Source organism: Sapajus apella, unplaced genomic scaffold (genome assembly GCF_009761245.1).
Source record: "Sapajus apella isolate SASKATOON/1434 unplaced genomic scaffold, GSC_monkey_1.0 scaffold449, whole genome shotgun sequence".
NCBI classification, from domain to species: domain Eukaryota; kingdom Metazoa; phylum Chordata; class Mammalia; order Primates; family Cebidae; genus Sapajus; species Sapajus apella.
Window position 1 is genome coordinate 46,485 of NW_022437385.1, and position 13,036 is coordinate 59,520.

The 13,036-nt window shown below is 38.4% G+C and overlaps 1 long non-coding RNA gene across 1 annotated transcript in view; it reads left to right on the plus strand.

Moving 5' to 3' along the window:
* The window catches only part of LOC116545933, a 13,120-nt gene extending 211 nt beyond the window's left edge, over nt 1-12,909 (plus strand). The window contains exons 2-3 of the long non-coding RNA XR_004266514.1: nt 751-757; nt 12,750-12,909. This is a non-coding gene — a long non-coding RNA (uncharacterized LOC116545933). The remainder of the gene's footprint in view (nt 1-750; nt 758-12,749) is intronic.
* Nucleotides 12,910-13,036: the final 127 nt, after the last annotated feature.

Below are 13,036 nucleotides of genomic sequence, written 5' to 3' on the forward strand. Positions count from 1 at the left end.
CCAGCTAATTTTTGTATTTTTAGTAGAGACGGGGTTTCACCATGTTGACCAGGATGGTCTCGATCTCTTGACCTCGTGATCCACCCGCCTCGGCCTCCCAAAGTGCTGGGATTACAGGCTTGAGCCACTGTGCCCGGCCAATAATTTCTAATATACCCTAAATGTTTCATTTCTTTGTAGAATGTTTTTTGGTTATTTATGCTTTCCACAAATGAGTTTCAGATCCCTGTTTTCCAGAAAAGCTTGGGAATTTGTCTGTGTAAAAAAGAGTTTCTTCATGATGTTTTACCTTGACCTGAACTTTCCACATTCCTGAGCTGATCTGTATCCTTCAATCTAGATAAGCGGTAATTCCAGAAATTCAAATGGCACAAAATATTGTTGCCCACACCTTAAAATCTGATTGCTACCATTAATTTTTGATTTAATAGTACTGGGTACTGAAATTAAAAGCCTATACATTTAAAATATTTTCTAAATATTTAGAAACTTCTGTTATAAATTAGTATTTTGGGGTTAATTTGCTAGACTATTCTATTACATTCTCTTTACTGAGCACATTACTAAGTTGGTAATTACAGAATATGAGCGAGAGTTATGTTATTTATTTTTAATAAAACAGGTATTGCTGTCTCTAAGCCAGCTTTAATCACCTATCTGGAGAAAGAAAAAGAGCCCCAGAGTATGAAGAGACAGGAGATGGTAGATGAAACCCCAGGTAGGTGAGAGTGAATACAACATGTGACACAGATGACAGGTCCAAAGGTCAAAGAGAAAGCCAGTTCTTAAAATGTGATTTGGGAAGCTGTATACCAAAAGAAATCGTTTCTGAAAGCCGAAGGTGGTGGTGGTTGTTGTTATTTTAAATTTTTCTCTTACTTAGGTCATCTCCTGTCTTATGCTTTTAAATGGTCTGAGGATTCTATTTTCCTTTCATTGAACTTTCTTCAAGTTTATAGTGAGAGCCAAAGTCCTCTTTATGGCATATAAGAGACTGCACAATTTAACTATTTCTTCATTATTTTGGGGGACACGCAAATATCTGCATAATTTTGAGAAGGTCTATGTTAAACTATTTTTTAAGTTCTCTTTTGCATCCTTTCTGAAATGTGTGAGAGTAGTAGTTTTGGTTCCATTAGGGTTTGTTGTTGTTAATTTTTTCTGCATATTCCATCCGGTTTGTATTACTGTAGTCTTGAAATATAGTTTGAAATTATAAAGTAGGATGTCCCTCTGCCTTGTTCATTTTTCTCAATATTGCTTTGGCTATTCAACGTTTATTGTAGTTCCATGCACATTTTAGGATTGTATTTTCTATTACTGTGAGAAAAATACCACTAGAATTTTGATAGGAATTTATTGAATCTATAGATCACATTGGATAATATTTGCTTTTAAAAACTTTTGCTTTTAATTTCTAGTTTCATTCATTTGGTTAGAAAACACACAGTGTATAATCTTCGTCTTCTTAACAATATTGGCCCTTTAACAATATTTTAGCAATATTTAACAATATTCTAGTTTCAGTTATGGTCAGAAAACACAGTGTATAATTTTGGTTTTCTTAACAATATTGCCACTTGAACAATATTTATTCTTTCAATCCATACACATGAAATATTTTTAAATTTATGTGTCTTCTAATTTCTTAATATATCTTTAATTGTAAAGACTTTTAACCTCCTTCATTAAATTTGTTTTCAGAAATTTATTTTAATGCAATTGTAAATAAGATTTTCTTCCTCTATTTTATGAGGTAGTTTGTTTTAAGTATACGGAACCATAACTTGTAATTTTATATTTTGCCAATTTACTGTGTGTATTTATTAGTTTAGACACATTTTAATGTACTGCTTGTGGTTTTTTATGTATAATATTATATAATAAGCAGCAATTTCAATGACTATTTTTTATTTTTTTGACAAATTCTTTTGCCACACACTTTCAGTGCTATATTAAAGTAGAAGCATTAACAATGGGCACAATATAGTTTTGTATTGGTGTCTGTCAATTTGTTTTGTTTGTTTGTTTTTTGAGACGGAGTTTCACTCTTGCTACCCAGGCTGGAGTGCAATGGCGCGATCTCGGCTCACCGCAACCTCCGCCTCCTGGGTTCAGGCAATTCTCCTGCCTCAGCCTCCTGAGTAGCTGGGATTACAGGCACGCGCCACCATGCCCAGCTAATTTTTTGTATTTTTAGTAGAGACGGGGTTTCACCATGTTGACCAGGATGGTCTCGATCTCTTGACCTCGTGATCCACCCGCCTCGGCCTCCCAAAGTGCTGGGATTACAGGCTTGAGCCACCGCGCCCGGCCCGGTGTCTGTCAATTTGAAGGAGCAAACACTTCTTCAGGTTTTTATAAACTGCTTTCAAGAGGTAAAGATCTTCTTTTGTTAGAGGCCAGGTGCGGTGGCTCACGCCCGTAATCCAAGCACTTTGGAGGCCAAGGCAGGCGGATCACCTGAGGCCGGGAGTTCAAGACCAGCCTGACCAACATGGTGAAACCCGTCTTTTAAAAAAAAAAAAAAAAAGATCTTCTTTTGTTGGGCCCTCAGAGTGATAGAATGCCCTCTGGGTTTGTAGTGGAGAGGGGTTGTAGCTTAGTCACAGGCTCCTGGGTCTTCACTAGGGTCCACCTTTAGTTGGCTCATAAATAAGGGGCTTGGGTAGATGTCATTCCCATTTTATTTTTGGACAGAGTGACTGTCCTTCAGGACTTTGCTCTGTAGGGCAGACACTAAGGCACATTTTTGCAGTCAGGTCTGTAAATGCAGGCCTTATATTGGGATGTAGAAGAGTATGTCTTTCACTAAGAACCAGAGAGCATTTTCCCAGGTCACTGTGTGGGTTTCTATGTAGGCAGAACTGGTCATGCACTGTGGCTCAGCGAGCTGGAACTGAGTCATGGAACTGCTTCAGGGACCGAAGTAAAGGCCCAGGTCTGCGGTCCTGCTGCATGGCTGTAAACAGATGTCTTCCTCCAGGCCCCTGGAAGGGCAGGTCCTCTTTCGTGCTATGGCTGGGAGGAGTTTGGGATGATTACAGAGTAAGTTCAGAATTCTCAGTGGAACCAAGTTGAGTGGGCCACTTCCTGGTCTGAAGCCAAGAACAGAGGTCCCGTAGTTTGCCCGTTGAATAAGGACTTGCACTCTGAGAAGGAGTACTTCTCAGTTCTGGGGTTTAGCAGAGTTTCACAGCTCCTTCCCTGGACCTCACAGCTCTCTTAAAGGCACTTACTTGTGATATCGGGACTTGCTATATAACCCTGGCTGGTCTTGAACTCCTGACCTGATGAAATTCTCTGATCTTAATGTACCATGTAGTTGTCATTACAGATGTGAGCCATGATGGCTGGCTCCTTTAGAAAGGCATTTTTGTCAGGGATAGCTTTGGGGGATGGCCTTTGGGGGGTAAGTAAACAGGGCACCTTTTTTCTTTATCTTACTGATGTCACTCTCCCTATATATTTTTACCCCTATTTTCCTTTTCCCTTTCCTTTCGTTTTTCATTTCTCTTCCTTTCCTTTTCCCTTTCCATCCCCTTCCCCTTCCCCTCCCCCTCCCCCTCTCCTTCTCCCTCTTACTCTGTTGCCCAGGCTAACAGTGTTACAATCTTGGATCACTGCAACCTCTGCCTCCCAGGTTCAAGGGATTCTCATGCCTCAGCCTCCCAGGTAGCTGGGATTACAGGTGCCTGCCACCATGCCCAGCTAATTTTTGTATTTTTAGCAGAGATGGGGTTTTATCATATTGGCCAGGCTAGTCTGGAACTCCTGACCTCAGGTGATTCACCCACCTCCACCTCCCTAAGTGATGGGATTACAGGCTTGAGCTACCGTGCCTGTGCTTTCATTTTCTATTTTAAATTTGTATTTTTAGATTCAGAGATTTAGGACAATATGCCTGAATTTACATGTTATGTTTGAAGTAAATTAGATAATTAGTAGGCACTCCATATTTACTAAAATAGTTACTTATAATTTTTTTTTTTTTTTCCCCTGAGGCAGAGTCTCTGTTGTCAGGCTGGAGTGCAGTGGTGCGATCTCAGCTCAATGCAACCTCTGCCTCCTAGATTCAAGTGATTCTCCTGCCTTAGCCTCCCGAGTAGCTGACGCGCCACCGTGCCCAGCTAATTTTTGTATTTTTAGTAGAGACAGCGTTTCACCATGTTGACCAGGGTGGCCTCTATCTCGACCTCAAGATCCGCCCACCTCGGCCTCCCAGAGTGTAGGGATTACAGGCATGAGCCACCGCACCCAGTTTGTACATTTAAATTTGCTGCAGGCCAAAAGGAATTGTAGATTTTCACCCACTTTCTTCAGCTGTATTTAAATAATAAGCCTAATATATTCCTAAATATGTGTTTTATATATCAGAGGTTCTAACCATATTCTGTGAGAGGGATATTTATATATAGGTATGTATGTATATAATTACACATATGTATATAATTATATGTATATAATTTTTATTTGGTAACATAAGGCTATTCTTTTCTGCTTTTTTTTTTTTTTTTTTTTGGAAGACAAATGTTGCCAAGCTGAAGTGCTGTGGCGCAATCTTGGCTCACTGCAACCTCTGCCTCCCAGTTTCAAGTGATTCTCCTTCCTCAGCCTCTCGAGTAGCTGAGATTACAGGCATCTGCCACCACACCCGGCTAATTTTGTACTTTTGGTAGTGATGGGTTTTCTCCATGTTGGTCAGGCTGGTCTTGAACTCCTGACTTCAGTGATCCACCCACTTTGGCCTCCCAAAGTACAGGGTAGACACCATGCCTGGCCTACTTTTGCTTTTAATTTCTAGTTTCATTCAGTTTTGGTTGGAAAACACAGTATATAATTTTCGTCTTCTTAAATTTGTTGTTGTTTTGAGATAGGATCTTACTCTGTCACCCAGGCTGGAGTGCGGTGGCATGATGTTGGCTCAATGCAGCCTCAGCCTCCTGGGCTTAAGTGATTCTTTTATCTCAGCCTCTCAAGCAACTGGGACTACAGACATGCGCTACCATGCCAGGCCAATTTTTTAAATTATTTGTAGAAATAGGGTCTCACTATGTTACCCAGGCTGGTCTCAAACTTCTAGCCCCAAGTGATCCTCCCACCTTGGTCTCTGAAAGGAATCAACCACTGCACCCAGCCAGTATTCTTATATTTAATAAGAGTTGGTGTGTGTTTGAACAGAATGCTCCAGGTACAAATAAGAATATTGTGCTTTCTGGAGAGAGTCTTTTGCTTCCAACTGGAAAGTTTTGTACAAGTCTGTTAAACCTCGTTGGTCTATAACATCCGGGTGTCTGTGTTCTCCAAACCCGTGGCTGGCTCACTTTTTTGGAAAAGGTCATTGAGCTTTATTTGTAGTTTTTAGAATATTTTCTGCTTTTCAAAACCTGGGTAATATTCCAGTATGTTTATATTTCAAAGTATATCTACTGAATGATTTACTGACAAAAATTTGCATTGTTTTTACCTATTGGCTTTCAGTAACAATGTTGCAGCAGTAATTATGGGTATGAAAGAGTCTTCATATCACCATATGTCTGAATGTTTATATATGTGCTGCATTATATTTGAGTAGTCTGCTTTTTCACCTTGATAGTCAAACTAATTTGTTTTAACTCTGCAGCTTTGTAATATGCTTTTTTTTTTTTTTTTTTCGAGACAGAGTCTCCCTCTGCTGCCCAGGCTGGACGGCAATGGTGCGATCTCAGCTCACTGCAACCTCCGCCTCCCAGGTTCAAGCTATTTTTTGCCTCAGCCTTCCAAGTAGCTGGGATTACAGGCACACACCACCACCCCCAGCTAATTTTTGTATTTTTAGTAGAGATGGGATTTCATCGTGTTGGTCAGGGTGGTCTTGAATTCATGATCCCCCCACTTTGGCCTCCAAAAGTGCTGGGGTTACAGACGTGAGCCACTGTGCCTAGCCTGTAATATGCTTTAAAATAAGAAACTATAATGCCACCAACATTGGTTTTTTGTTTGTTTGTTTTTGAGATGGAGGCTCTCTCTTGTTGCCCAGGCTGGAGTGCAATGGTGCGATCTCAGCTCATTGCAACCTCCGCCTCCCAGGTTTCAGGTGATTCTCCTGCCTCAGCCTCCTGAGTAGCTGGGACTACAGGCATGTGCCACCACACCTGGCTAATTTTTACATTTTTAGTAGAGAAGGGGTTTCTCCATGTTGGTCGGGCTGGTCTTGAACTCCCACCATCAGGTGATCCACCCACCTCAGCCTCCCAAAGTGCTGGGATTACAGGCGTGAGCCACCATGCCCAGCCTTTTTTTTTTTTTTTTTTTTGAGTACTTCACTGTCTCTTGAGATTCCATATCCTTTTGGTGTTCAAAAACATTGCATTAAATCCATAGATACATTGAGCAGTATGAAAATCTTCACAATATTAAGTATTTGGATCTTTCGATAAGAGGATGCTGAAGGTTGTATTGCTTAATTTCTATATATTTGTGAATTTTTCAGTTTTTTTCTAGTAATACTTATTTCATTTTGATCAAGAGAAAGTAATCCATAAGATTTTAGTCTTAAAAAAAGACTTTTCTTTTGGCCTAACAGGTGATCTATTAAGGAGAATGTTGTATGAGCTATTGAGAAGGGTGGATATACTGATGTTGAGGAGTGTTCTCAATACCTCTGCTTGGAATAATTGTTTTATACTTTCTTCAAGTCCTCTGTTTCCTTATTAGTATTCTGTCTTGTATTATTATTATTACTGAACACAGAGAGAGCAATAAATTATAGTAGGGTATTTTAGTTTTACTAGTAGTTCAGTTCTATCAGTATTTGCTTTATATATTTGGGACTCTAATGTCACACACACACACACACACACACACACACACACGCACGCATATACAAATTTGTCGTAGGTTCCTACTGAATGAATCCATTATTAATGTCCTTCTTTGTCTCTTTGGAGTTTTGACTTCAAGTACATTTCATAAAATATGACAGGTTTTGACTTAAGCTGTAGCATATGTGATACTATTTTGCCACCTTCTGTTATCATTTTGTTAATATTTTCATGGAATGTCTACACTGTTGCCACTTTTAGTAATTTTTGTCATTAGATCTCAACTGACTCTTGTAGAGAGGCAAGTTGGATATTGTCAGTTTTTTTTCTTAAAAACCTTTTATTAAAAGTACGTGTTTTTATTGAAAAGTTAATTTTATATATACTTATTTTATGAAAAAGAACTTATTAATTTTTAGGTGTTTTGATTCTTACATATTTATATCTCACTTTCTCTATTTGTCTTCATTTGTGTCTTTTTAATTTTTGTATTGATATGCTTTCACTTATTATTTTCTTTTGTGTATCTATACAGATATTTACTTCGTGGTACTTTGGGGATTGTATAAAACCTCTAAAAGATACAATGATATATTTTAATCTAGCAGAAAATTCAGTTGCAGACAAAAGTTCTTCCTCATTATATCAGCCCTCAACTTTGTTATTTATGTTGCTAATTGTATCTTTTTGTGTTATATATTCATTAACAAATGTTTATAATAATTTTTATGCTTTTGTCTTTCAAATGTTAGAGAATGTTTTCTGCACCATTATGATGATGCTAAGGAATTCTATTTTTGTGTATATGCATGTCTTGCCCAGAAAGTTAAGTATTTTCTTATGATTATGTGTTGTATACTTGCATTATGTTTTTTTTGTTGTTTGTTTTCAGTGGAGAGAACCCCTTTCAGCATCTTTGATAATACAGGGTATACGCAATGCCAACATACTTTCTCAGGATTTGGTTATTTGGGGAGGTTTTTTCTTTCCTTTGTTTTTTTAAATTTGGTGGGACATTTTTGCTGATGGCATTCATCTCACTTAATAGCTATTTTGGTTTTCAGGACTTTGATGGTATCACAGTTTCCTTGAGGCCTGCAGAATTTACATTGACAAATTCACAGGTTATTTTATAAGAAGACTATGCTTATAAATGACACATCACTTTTGTCTTGCAGGTTCTAAGACTTTCTTATCTGTGACTTTTGAAATTGTGCTCATATATGTGTCTGTTACAATATCTTGTGTAGACTAGGTTTTTGTTTTCTTTTTTGTTTGTTTTTTAGATGGAGTCTTGCTCTTTTGCTAGGCTGGAGTGCAGTGGCACAATCTAGGCTCACTGCAACCTCCGCTCTCGGGTTGAAGCAATTCTCCTGCTTCAGCCTCCTGAGTAGCTGGGACTACAGGCACATGCCACCATGCCCGGCTAATTCTTGTATTTTTAGTAGAGATGGGTTTCACCATGTTGGCCTGGTGTCGATCTCTTGACCTGGTGATCTGCCCACTTCAGCCTCCCAAAGTCCTGGAATTATTTACAGGTGTGAGCCACTGCACCCAGCTGCTAGTTTGTTATTTGAACTTCTTTTTTATATCATTTTTCTTGCTATTAGAATTTTTCAGTTATTTTTAAGTTTACCTCCACAATTTGTTTTTTGATATTTTTTAAAATTTTGGTGTTATTTTTATTTGTCTGATTTTCAGTAATTGTTTCTTTTTCACTGATACAGTGTTATTTACTTTGTTTTCCATTCCTAAAACTAATCTATACATCTTTATTTTTTAATGATTGCTTTCTGAAAATTTTCTAATTTTTATGATGGGGCCATGTTGCCGTAATATTTTGTATACATTGTAATCTTTGATTTGAGATTTGGACATTTTAAAAATGCTACCTGTCAGCCGGGCGCGGTGGCACATGCCTGTAATCCCGGCACTTTGGGAGGCTGAAGCAGGCGGATCACATGACATCAGGAGTTTGAGATCAGCCTGACCAACATGGAGAAACCCCATCTACTAAAAATATAAAAAATTAGCAGGCATGTGGTACATGCCTGTAATCCCACTACTCTGAAGGCTGAGGCAGGAGAATTGCTTGAACCTGGGAGGCAGAGGTTTTGGTGAGCCGAGATCGCATCATTGCACTGCAGCCTGGGTAATAAGAGTGAAACTCCATCCCAAAAACAAAACAAAACAAAAATGCTATCTTCACAGTATTTATAATGTTGCTTTCTCCTGGCATAGTCTGAAACCAGTTGTCTTCGCTAGAGATTCTAGGAGACTCAAATGTGTTCTCAGGATGTTTCTTATCTAAAAGTTGGTGTTTATTTTTTAGTTAAGAGAGTTTATTCCTGTTTCTTCCTAATCCTAACCATTTCTTACACCTGTTCCTTGCCTGTGGTGCTGCAGTCTCTCTGCTGCTGTAACATTTACCTTCAATCTCATCAGACTCGAACTGTCATGCCAAAGTATACCATTGTTTCTTTCAGCACTTTATGTCATGGGAGACAAAAAACTGTGTCAAGAAAGAACCACAGAGGTGAGAAATGAAGGCGTGTCTTCCAGTATTTTTCTTGACTTTTAAAGCAGAAACCAGGACTTGGCAATTTACTTTTGAAGGCACTGTGTTATACTGAAGAGTAAAAAGACCTCTTTTGGGTAAAAGAAAGTCTTTTATTTCTATTCTGTGTGGCTCTTTGCATTGTACTCAGCAGGGGCACTGCACACACTTAACTCATTTATAAATTTTCCACAAATGCATTTTGATAAGTATATGTGACATGTATATATTTATTTAAAAAATTAGAACCTGTGGTATTTTGCTGTGTCATCTTGCGTATGTAGTTTGTATAATTTTAGAGGTTAGATTTGTTAAGTATATTCACCTGAGTCTAGTAAATGGAATAATTTTTTGTTTTGATTTTTTTTTTTAGTTCTGTGTTCTCATTTTGCCAAAGGCCTCTGCCCAGAGAAAGACATAAAAGTTTTTTTCCAAAAAGTGATACCGAGGCGATATGATAAATATGAACATGAGAACTTAACAATTAAGGAAAGTCTATAAACGTGTTGATGAGTGTAAGTTGAACAAAAGAGGCTATAATGAACTTAACCAATGTTTGACAACTCCCCAGAGCAAAATATATCAATGTAATGAAGATGTGAGAGTCTTTCATAAATTTTCAAATTTAAATACACATAAGACAAGACATACTGGAATGAAACCTTTCCAATGTGAAGAATGTGGCAAATCATTTTGTACACTTTCACATCTAACTCGGCATAAGATAATTCACAGTGGAGAGAAACCTGACAAATCTGAAGAATCTAGGAAGGCCTTTAGTGTGTCCTCAACCCTTACTACACAGAAGAAAATTCATACTGGAGAGAAACCATACAAATGTGAAGAATGTGGCAGATCCTTTAAGAAGTCCTCATACCTTACTAAACATAAGATGATTCATACTGGAGAGAAGCCCTACAAATGTGAAGAATGCAGCAACGCCTTTAACTGTTCCTCACATCTAACTCGGCATAAGATAATTCATACTAAAAAGAAACCCAACAAGTCTGAAGAATGTAGGAAAACCTTTAGTGTGTCCTCAACCCTTACTCAAAATAAGAGAATTCATATTGGAGAAAAACCCTACAGATATAAAGAATGTGGCAAATCCTTTAAGAAGTCCTCACACCTTACTACATATAACATAATTCATACTAGAGAGAAACCTTACAAATGTGAAGAATGTGGCAAAGCTTATAACTGGTCTTCAACTCTTATTAAACATAGGAGAATTCATACTGGAGAGAAACCCTACAAATGGCAAGAATGTAGGAAAGCCTTTAACCAGTCAATTCTTAGTAAACATAGGAGAATTCATACTGGAGAGAAACCCTACAAATGTGAAGAATGTGGCAAAGCTTTTAAGCAGTCCTCAATTCTTAGTAAAAATAAGAGAATTCATACTGGAGAGAAACCCTACAAATGTAAAGAATGTGGCAAAACCTTTAAGCAGTCCACAGACCTTACTACACTTAAGAGAATACATACTGGAGAGAAGCCCTACAAATGTGAAGAATGTGACAAAGCTTTTAACTGTTCCTCCCACCTTACTAGACATAAGAGAATTCATACTGGAGGGAAAGCCTAAAAATGTGAAGAATGTGGCAAAGCTTTTAACTGGTCCTCAAACCTTACTAAACATGAGAGAATTCATACTGGAGAGAGCCCTACAGATGGGAAGAATGTGTCAGAGCCTTTAACCAGTCCTCAATCCTTACTAAACCTAAGAGAATTAATACTGGAAAGAAGCCCTGCAAATGTGAAAAATGTTACAAAGCCTTTCACCAGTTCTCAACTCATACTAAACAGAATTTGACTGGGCGTGGTGGCTCACGCCTGTAATCCCAGCACTTTGGAAGGCCAAGGCGGGTGGATCACGAGGTCAAGAGTTCGAGACCATCCTGGCCAACATGGTGAAATCTCCGTCTCTACTAAAAAATACAAAAATAAGCTGGGCGTGGTGGCACATGCCTGTAGTCCCAGCTACTTGGAAGGCTGAGGTAAGAATTGCTTGAACCCAGGAGGTGGAGGTTGCAGTGAGCCAAGATCACGCCATTGCACTCCAGCCTGGCGACAGAGCAAGATTCCATCTCAAAAAAAAATAAGAATTCATATGGAAAATAAACCCTACAAATGTGAAGAATGTGAAAAAGTTTAAGTTCAGGGATGCATGTGCAGAACTACAAGTTTGTTACATAGGTATACCTGTGCCATGGTGGACAGCTGCACCTATCTGTCATCTGGGTTTTAGGCTCCACACGCATTAGCTATTTGCTTTTCCCCACATCCCCCCGCTTTGAGAGGCCCCCATGTTTGTTGTTCCCCTCCCGGTGTCCATGTTTTCTCATTGTTCACCTCCCACTTATGGGTGAGAATAAATGATGTTTGGCTTTCTGTTCCTGTGTTAGTTTTCTGAGGATGCTGGCTTCCAGCTTCATACATGTTCCGAAAAGGACAAGATCTCATTCCTTTTCAAGGTGTGTATGTACCATCTTTTTTTAATGCAGTCTATTATTGATGGGTATTTGGATTGGTTCCATGTCTTTGCTCTTGTAAATAGTGCTGCAGTAAACATATGTGTGCATGTGTCTTTATATTAGAATGATTTATATTCCTTTGGTTATATGCCCAGTAATGAATTGAATTGCCGGGTCAAATGGTATTTGTGGTTCAAGATCCTTGAGGAATCACCACTGTCTTCCACGGTGATTTAAGTAATTTAGAATGTGGCACAGACTTTCTGCTTTTGTTTTCAACCAAGTTTTGCTCATTGCCTCATTGTTGCCCATGCTGGAGTACATGGTGCAATCTCAGTTCAACACGATCTCCACCTCCTGGGTTCAAGTGATTCTCCTGCCTCAGCCTCCCACAGTGCTGGGATTACAGGTGTGAGCACCACGCCGGCCTAATTTTTAGTTCTTAAAAGACATAAGATAATTTATACTGAATAGAAACTACAAACCTGAAAGATGCGACAGTGCATTTAACAACACCTCAAATTTTTCCAAATATAAAAGAAATCATACTGGTGCAAAACCCGAGTAATATGAAGAATGTTACAAAGCCTTTAAATGGTCGTCACCGTTTATTGTGCTAAGATCATTCATACTGGAGAAAACTCCCAAGTGTGAAGAATATGGTAAAATTTACATGCTCACACCTTATTGCACAGGAAAACATTTATGCTTGGGAAAACATGTACAAACATAAAGGATGTGGAAAAGGCATTAATATCTCCTCACTTCTTAACATCAGAAAGTTCATACTTAAAAGCATTATAGGTGCAAGTCCTGTAAAGTCATCTTTCAGAAAATACAGGCCTTCAAAGTACGGTATTTATTCTGAGGGCAGTTACAAAGAGGACTGTAGTATTTTTACATACATCACAGATCTTATTGTACACATTTTGTATTAGAGGAAAACCCTGAAGCAATTGCTCAAACTGTTCATCATCTTGGAATTTTTAAAAATCCAGCAAATGTAATAAATTTGAAAAAAAAAAAAACAACTTTTTTTTTCTTTTTCATGAACAGCCTAGAAAACACTGGAGACCTGATACTAAAATACATTATTGCAGATGTAATAAGTATGAAAAAATATTTAGGTTGGACATGGTGGTTGACGCCTGTAATCCCAGCACTTTGGGAGGCCAAGGCAGGCGGATCACCTGAGGTCA